Source organism: Vipera berus, assembly GCF_964194415.1.
Source record: "Vipera berus genome assembly, chromosome: 2".
Lineage (NCBI taxonomy): Eukaryota > Metazoa > Chordata > Lepidosauria > Squamata > Viperidae > Vipera > Vipera berus.
The window spans coordinates 271394652-271403799 of NC_138203.1; positions in this window are offsets into that span (position 1 = coordinate 271394652).

The window sequence follows — 9148 nt, forward strand, 5'->3', positions numbered from 1 at the left end:
ACTCAGGTTTGGGGCCAGCATGGCAGAACATCTTGGAAAATTAAAATCCCTCAGGGCGCAACTAATGTCCAAAAATTACCGAATACCTGAAGAGAACTTGGTCGCAGTTATCGTGGCTTCCCTGGACAAAAGTTGGAACAATTTTATTATTTCCCTGGAAGGGGGCAGGGATGAACCCATGCCTTTGTCCTACCTCGAGGGCAGACTCATTGACGAAGATAGCAGACGACGAGATATGGGAGAATGCAACAGAGTCACCAGCCAGCCAGCCAGCAGACGACACCGCAACTCAGAGCAGATTAATGCTCTACTCAAGTGTTTCACCTGTGGCTCTGAGGGGCACCTCAAGAAGGACTGCCCCCATTTTCAACAAGGCCCCAAGCGTGGTCCCAATCAAGGTAGGGGCAAGGGACAAGGAAGGGGCCGTGGCGGGGCCAAAAGTACTAACAATCTTGTGTCTACCTGTGCCCCCACCACAAGAGCTGATAGCTCCACTGACTTATGGTTACTGGACTCTGGAGATTCATCTCACATTACTAATGTGAGTCAAGGTTTTAAAAGGTTAAAGAAAATTAACTCATCTGTCAAGGTGGCCAACGGTGATAAAGTTTTAATTGTTGGTGAGGGGTTTGTCTCTGTACCTGGACTTGGAAAAGTTGAAGGTGTTTTACACGCGCCTTCCATTGCCAACAACCTATTGAGCATTATCAAGTTATGTGACGATGACGGGGTGGAAGTTTTATTTCGCAAAGGGGGAGGTCATGTCACCCGGGACCAGAGGGTCATTGGAAATATAGCCATCATAGATGATTTGCCATATTTCTCCCCCTTAGAAGGGGCCTCACAGACAACCCCAAGGCTGCTTAACGACCGCAAGGGTGAAGCGGTTGCATCCAAGCCCCCACAGCAAGGCAGTGTGGATAAGAAATCCGAACCTCAGCTGTCACCTGAAGCACCGCTCAAGGCAACCAAAGCCAAGAGGGTGTCAGTCGGGAAGCCACTCCACGATAAGTGTGCCCATATTTTGCACCGAAGATTAGGTCATGCAAGCTTCCCTGTGGTTAAAAAGATGGGAGAGTTTGCTGAGGGAGTCCAGCTCAAAGATTGTGAGGTATTCCTGGACTGTGCAATCTGTAAGAAGTCAAAGAGGAAGGCTGCGCCTATTCCAAAAACATCACTGCGTAAGACCCAATACCCATACCAACTAGTTCATGTTGATTTGGTCGGGCCTTTCACACCATCCCTAGGGAAAAGTCAATATTTTCTCACTGCAGTTGATGATTTTTCACGGTACGGCCACGTGTATATCCTCACAGAAAAATCTGGAGCCTTTGACGCCATAAAATCACTCTACAACTTTGTAGAGACCCAGTATAAAACCAAGATCGCACAACTGCAGAGCGACCGCGGGGCTGAGTTCATGTCCCGAAAATTCCAGGACTGGGTAAAGCGTAAGGGCATCCGCCATTTTCTTACCGCGCCTTTCACCCCAGCTCAGAATGGTGTGGCAGAGAAAAGAAATGGAGTCCTACAAACTATGATGCGTAGTCTGATTGCAGACGCAGGGGTCGCAGAATCATACTGGGCAGAAGCGGTAAAATACGCCAATTATACCTTAAACTGCACTTGGAGCAGTGTTGTGAACCAGACCCCATATTTCCTAGTTCATGGTAGGAAACCAAATCTTGGACATTTACGTGTGTTTGGGTCCTATGCATGGGTTCACATCCCCAAGCAGCTGCGGAAGAAGGGGAGATCTGTCTCCCAGAGACTGAGGTTCTTGGGCTACGCTCCTGGCTCCAAGGCCTACCGTTTCCTGGGAGAAGGGGGCAGGATTGTGACTTCCCAATCTGCCTCCTTCGAAGAGGACTCCAATTGGGCCCAGATACACTCCAATGATCTGAGCCCATATATCAACCGTCCCAGCAAGGGCACACCGACTACGACATCACCTGAGACGTCCACATACCCTGCCACCGACGAAAGTGTGGAACAAGACGAGGATGTCATCCCACCTGGTTCAGATGGGGAGGATGAGCTGTCCAGTTCCCCAGCAACGCCTCAGAAACCCGCGGAAGAAAAAGGCGGTGAGTGGCAGAAGGTAAGGAGGTCAAAGTGGTCCAACAAAGGCATCCCACCAAAGAGAATTGACATTGGGCACATCGCGTCTGTTAACAGCATTGTGGTCACCCCAAAATCCTTCTCTGACATCCAGGAGCTGCCCATCGAAGAACAGGAGAAATGGCAGCTCGCGATGGAGAAGGAAATGCAAAGCTTAAAACAACTCAAGGTCTTCACCGCCCAGCAACCTCCAAAGGAGAGGAAAGTCATTGGCACAAGGTGGGTTTACAAGGCAAAACCACTTGCCAATGGCCTCTACCTGTATAAGGCCCGTTTGGTAGCTCAGGGATTCGCCCAACGCTATATGGAAGACTATGGGGAGACATACTCTCCAACTGTCCGGGCAGAGAGCGTCAAGACCGCCCTCGTGACTGCAGCCGCTCTGGGGGAGGAAGTCTTCCAATTCGACATCCAGACGGCTTACCTCCACGCCAAATTGGACCGGCAGATCTACGTGAAGGCCCCACCTGGCTACCAGCAAGAAGGGGAAAATACATGGTTACTCCACAAAGGGTTATATGGTCTCAAGCAGTCAGGGAAACTATGGTATGACTGCCTTAGAAAAAGTTTAGAACGAGTTGGTTTCACTGCATCCCGTGCAGATGAATGTGTTTTCACACGCAACTCAAAGGGTACCACAGAAAGGGTGTTAGTTTATGTGGACGACCTACTATATGTAGGACCTGACAAGGAAGGGTGTGATGAATTTGCCAAGGCCCTGGAAGAAAAGTTCACTTTGAAATCTTTGGGGCGGGTGGATAAGTACTTGGGTGTGCATATTTTGGCCACTAAGGGGGGGTTCGCTCTATCTCAAAAAGAAAAGATAGAGGAGTTATTGGCCAAATGCAAAATGGCAGAATCTAATCCCACGCATAGCCCAATGCAAAGCGACTTTTACAACCATACTCACAAGGACGGTCCTGAGTTCACAGATAATACGCTTTACAGATCTGTGATTGGCTCCTTGCTATAATACAGCTGACCAGATAGCTGATCTGTTCACCAAACCTGTTCCCATTGACCGGCACAACCTTCTGTGTAAGCGTTTGTGTTTGGTCTTCTGAACGTTTTTATACATGTCTATGACACCTGCTCGCCCCCTCACACACATTCACTGGTCCCTGTCATTGGCTGGCAAGAAGGGGAATTGTTACATGTTTTGTGCCAGCCCATGGCAGTTCCCCAAATAGGTCATCAGATGGAGCAAAGAGGCTTCTTTGCTCCCCTGCAGCAGCCCCATTGGCGAGAGAGTTTTATGGCTAGGGAGGGGCCGAGACCCCCCATAAATACCTCTGCCCAGGGGCTGCTTCTTTGTTCTGCTTCTCTTTTCTATCTCTCACTTGCATGCATTCTCTATCATACAAGCATGGATGCTTCCATGCCATATAGCTCTTTTTATATAACCTGTCGATGAATAAAGCTTCATAATGACTGCATTTCTGCATTCTGCCTATTTCACTTGGAAGCACCTTAACGTCCCATCGATCTCTTGTGAAAGCTGCTTCACATTATTATTATTATTATTATTATTATTATTATTATTATTATTATTATTATTATTGCAGTTTCAAATCAAAGAAATCAGTGATTATTCTGTGTAATACACAGAAACAGAAGACGCGTAGAAGAAGGTAAACAAACCGAAAATGTACACATCGGCTAACCCGTTTGCGTTACTCAAGCGCTGATTTGTATGCTCTCGGGGGTTCCTCCCTCCTGGGTACAGCCTGCCGCTATGTCTTTTACTTCCCTTAATGACGGGCCCAATTGTTGGGACCCTGAGAGGTGGTTGGGCTTAGACAGGGGCCTCTGGTGGAAATGTATTAAGAGGCCCCTGGTATGTTTTTTAGCCAGTTATTTTAAAGGGTTGGGGGGGAAGGATAGGGTTGGGAGGGAATTGGGGGGTATATTAACCGGCTGTCAGTCTGGGCCTGTGATGGTTTCCGGTGGGATGGGGTCAGGGTTTGGGGCTTCCGGTTCCTTGGGTATTGGGGTGGGGTTGCAAATCCCCACGACGGTTGGGAATGGCAGCAGATGTCTACTCAGAGGGCCACATCAACATCTGGGATCCCACCCCCGCTGTCTTCGAGCGGTGGCGTGCTACGACCCTCCGGTTGGTACCCTTTTGTCTGGGGGTGAGGGGGATCAGGCTCCTGAGCTCAGGCTGGTATATTTTAATGCCAGATCTGTTGTAAACAAGGCCCCCCTCATTCGAGACTTGATAGAGGAGGAACACGCAGATCTGGCATGCATTACGGAAACCTGGTTGGGCTTGGAGGGAGGGGTCCCTCTGACTGAGTTATGCCCTCCGGGTTTCTGTGTGCTACACCAGCCACGGGCTCAGGGCAGGGGCAGTGGGGTGGTGGTGGTTATATGGGAGACCCTATGTCCACGGGAGACCACCGTTGTGCAGATAGGTGGGAGTGAGTCCCTCCTCCTGAGGTGTGGCCCTCGGGCTCAGTTGGGCCTGCTGCTAACATACCTGGTGCCCAGCTGTGTGGCAACGGCCCTGCCCGGGCTGCTGGACACTCTCTCAGGGTTGGCGGTGGAGTTTCCCAGGCTTATAGTCCTGGGTGACTTCAACCTGCCTTCCCTGGGAGGGTTGTCGGAGTTAGCTTGGGAGTTGATGGCTTCTATGATGGCCTTGGACCTGACCCAAGTAATTCAGGGCCTGACTCATGGGGGGGTCACACTCTTGACCTGGTTTTTTTATTTGGGCAATGGTTGGATGATCTGGGAGGGGGCTTGCTAACTATTGTCCCCTTGTCATGGTCCGATCATTATCTCCTGTGGCTGGTCTTCCACTATGCCACCCCCCCCTGCCGCTGGGCTGCAGAGCTGACCAGGTGGTTCCGCCCCAGGTGCCTAATGGACCCAGAACGGTTCCAGATGGCACTTGGGTCTTTACCTATTTCCCTCACTCACAGCCCGGCTGATGCCTTGGTGGATGCCTGGGAAAGGGCGGTCACCAAGGCACTCGACCATGTTGTACCATTGTGACCCCTGACCCGGCGCAGATCCCATTGGGCCCCATGGTTTTCTGTGGAGCTCCAGGAGATGAAGCGTCGGAGACAGGGTCTAGAGAGCGGTTGGAGGTCCACCCGGTCCGAATCTAACCAATTGTGACCAAGATCCCTTACAAGGTCTTATCTCGCGGCGATGAGGACGGCAAAATCTAATTACTTCGCTGCCCTCATCGCGTCTGCAGATAATTGCCCGGCCGCCCTGTTTAGGGTGACTCGCTCTCTCCTTAATCAGGAGATGAGGGAGGAGCCCTTGCAGGGGCGGGCCGAGGAGTTTAGTCATCACCTGGCGGACAAAATCGCTCAGATCCGGACCGGTTTGGACTCTGACTGGACAGAGTCTGACATGGAGGAATCGAGCGGTCTTGAGCATGTTATCTGGACTGAGTTTGATCCTGTTTCCCCCGATGACGTGGACAGGATCATGAGGAGACTGAGCTCCACCACTTGTTTATTGGACCCGTGCCCCTCCTGGCTGGTTTATGCGGCCCGGGAGGAGACACGAGGCTGGTTCCAAGCAGTAATCTGCTTCCTTGAAGGAGGGTATCTTCCCTGCCGCCTTGAAGGAGGCGGTGGTGAGACCCCTCCTCAAGAAGCCTGCCCTGGACCCGGCTGTTTTAAATAACTATCATCCGGTCTCCAACCTTCGCTTTTTGGCGAAGGTTGTTGAGAGTGTGGTGGCGCATCAGCTTCCTCTGTTCCTGGAGGAAACTGATTATCTTGACCTGTACCAATCGGGCTTCAGGCCCGGGTACAGCACGGAGATGGCATTGGTCGCGCTGGTGAATGATCTCTGGCAGGCTCGGGACAGGGGATGTTCCTCTGTCCTAGTCCTATTAGACCTCTCAGCGGCTTTTGATACCATCGACCATGGTATCCTACTGCAGCGTCTTAGGGGGTTGGGAGTGGGAGGCACTGTTTTACAGTGGTTCTCCTGTCTCCTGGGCTGCTCGCAGTTGGTGTTGATGGGAGGGCAGAGGTCCACCCCAAGGTCTCTTGTTTGTGGAGTCCCTCAGGGGTCGGATCTCTCTCCCCTCCTGTTCAACATCTATATGAAGCCGCTGGGCAAGATCATTCGGGGTTTCGGGGTGGGGTATCATCAGTACGCTGATGTAGAGAGCGTTGCAGTAATCAAGACGAGAGGTCACGAGCGCATGAGTGACCGTACATAAGGCATCCCGGTCTAGATAGGGCCGCAACTGGCGCACCAGGCGAACCTGGGCGAAGGCCCCCCTAGTCACAGCTACAATATGGTCTTCTAAGGAGAGTTGTGAATCTAGGAGGACTCCCAAGTTGCGAGCCCTATCTACAGGAGGTAATGACTCACCCCCCATAATGAGGGGTGGGATATCCTGAATATTCCGAGATGCCGGTACGCACAGCCACTCAGTCTTGTCAGGGTTGAGTCGAAGCCTGTTCCTCCCCATCCAGACCCGGACCGCCTCCAGGCACCGGGACATCACGTCGAGGGCATCACTGGGGTGGTTTGGGGTCGAAATGAAAAGTTGGGTATCATCAGCATACTGATGATACCCAACTCCAAAACCACGAATTATCTCACCCAGCGGTTTCATGTAGATGTTGAACAGGAGAGGCGAGAGGACCGACCCCTGAGGAACTCCACAAGCGAGAGGCCTCGCGGTCGACCTCTACCCCCCTGCCAACACCGACTGCGAGCGTCCCAGGAGATAGGAGGAGAACCACTGAAGAACCATGCCTCCCACTCCCAATCCCCTGAGACGCCGCAGCAGGATACCATGGTCGATGGTATCGAAAGCCGCTGAGAGGTCTAATAGGACTAGAACAGAGGAATATCCCCTGTCCCGAGCCCTCCAGAGATCATTCACCAGCGCGACCAATGCCGTCTCCGTGCTGTACCCGGGCCTGAAGCCCGATTGGTACGGGTCTAGATAATCCGCTTCATCCAGGACCAGAGAGAGCTGATGCGCCACCACACTCTCAACAACCTTCGCAAGAAAGCGAAGGTTGGAGACCGGACGAAAGTTATTCAAAACAGCCGGGTCCAAGGCAGGCTTCTTGAGGAGAGGTCTTACCACCGCCTCTTTCAAGGCGGCGGGAAAACTACCCTCACTCAGAGAGGCAGATATAACCGCCTGGAACCAGCCTCGTGTCCCCTCCCGGGCTGCATAAACCAGCCAGGAAGGGCACGGGTCCAATAAACATGTGGTGGAGCTCAGCCTCCCCATGATCCTGTCCACTTCCTCCGGAGTTACAGGATCGAACTCCTCCCAGGTGACATTGACAAGACCGCTCGTGTCCTGATCGTCCGATACTGCCCAGTCGGAGTCCAAACCGGTCCGAATCCAAGCGATTTTGTCCGACAGATGTTGACTAAATTCCTCGGCACGCCCCTACAAGGGTTCCCCACTCACCTCCTGATTAAGGAGGGAGCGGGTCACCCTAAACAGGGCGGCCGGGCGATTATCTGCGGACGCGATGAGGGCAGCGAAGTAGTTAGACCTCGCTACCCTCATCGCTGCGAGATAAGACCTAATATGGGTTCTTAGTCGCAATCGGTCGGATTCAGATCGGCTGGACCTCCAAACGCTCTCTAGGCCCCGTCTCCGACGCTTCATCTCCCGGAGCTCCACGGAGAACCATGGAGCCCATTGGGATCTGCGCCGGGTCAGGGGCCGCAAGGGTACAACTCGGTCAAGTGCCTCCGTGGCCGTCCTTTCCCAGGCTTCCACTAAGGCATCTGCCGAGCTGTGAGCTGAGGAGGCAGGTGGGGACCCCAGTGCTGCCTGGAACCTCTCAGGGTCCATTAAGCGCCTGGGGCGGAACCATCTAGTTGGCTCAACAACCCCACGGTGGGGAGTGGCAAAACGGAAGACCAGCCGCAGGAGATGATGATCGGTCCATGACAGGGGCATAACAATTGGGGAGCCCCCACCAAGATCATCTAACCACCGACCAGATAAGAAAACCAAGTCAAGGGTGTGGCCTCCCTCATGAGTCGGTCCATGAATTACCTGCGTCAGGTCCATGGCCGTCATGGAAGCCATGAACTCCCGAGCTAACTCAGATGCTCCTCCCAGGGATGGTAGATTGAAGTCTCCCAAAACCATAAGTTTGGGAAACTCAATCACCAGCCCTGAGAGGATATCGAGAATCTCAGGCAGGGCTGCTGCTGCGCGACTAGGCGAAAGGTACGCCAGCAGCAAGCCCAACTGCGCCCTAGGACCAAACCTCAATAAGAGAGATTCACACCCGACTATCTGAGGAACGGTGGCCTCCTGCGGACATAAGGTCTCCCTCATAACCACAGCCACTCCCCCACCCCTACCCTGAGTCCGAGGCCGGTGTAGCACCCGGAAGCCTGGTGGGCAAAGATCAACCAGGGGGATACCACCCTCTGGGCCCAACCAGGTTTCCGTGATGCAGGCCAGGTCCGCATGCTCACCCTCGACCAGATCCCGGACGAGAGGAGCCTTGTTAGCAACGGACCTGGCATTCAGGTACACCAGCCGGAGCTCAGGTGGTTGCACATCCCCGCTCCCAGCACCTTGGGTCGAAGACAGAGGGTCGGAGCGCCTCACCGCTTGTAAATAGCGGAGAAGCCCTCCCGGAGGTCGGTACGGCCCTCTGATCTTACACCTGCTGCCATTCCCTATCGTCGTGGGAATTGGCAATCCCACGACCCGCTCCAGAGCTCCGGAGATGACCGACCCCGGCTCCCCCTCAACGCGATCTCTCCTGGGCCTGGCCTGAACAACAGTTGGTGGATTACCCCCCATCTCCAACCAACCACAACCCTCCCCCCTCCCTAACCCTACAAAAAATTTGGCTAAAAAAGTAATCAGGGGCCTCTTATTAAATTTATATCTTAGGCCCCTGTTCCTGCCCGGCCATCTCTCAGGGTCCCAGCAATCGGGCCTGTCATCAAGAGGCAGATTAAAAGGTAAGGCGGGTCGCACCCAGGATGGGGGGGCACCCCTGAGGGCGAGTAAAACCGTGCTGGAGTACCTCAAAACCATGATAAT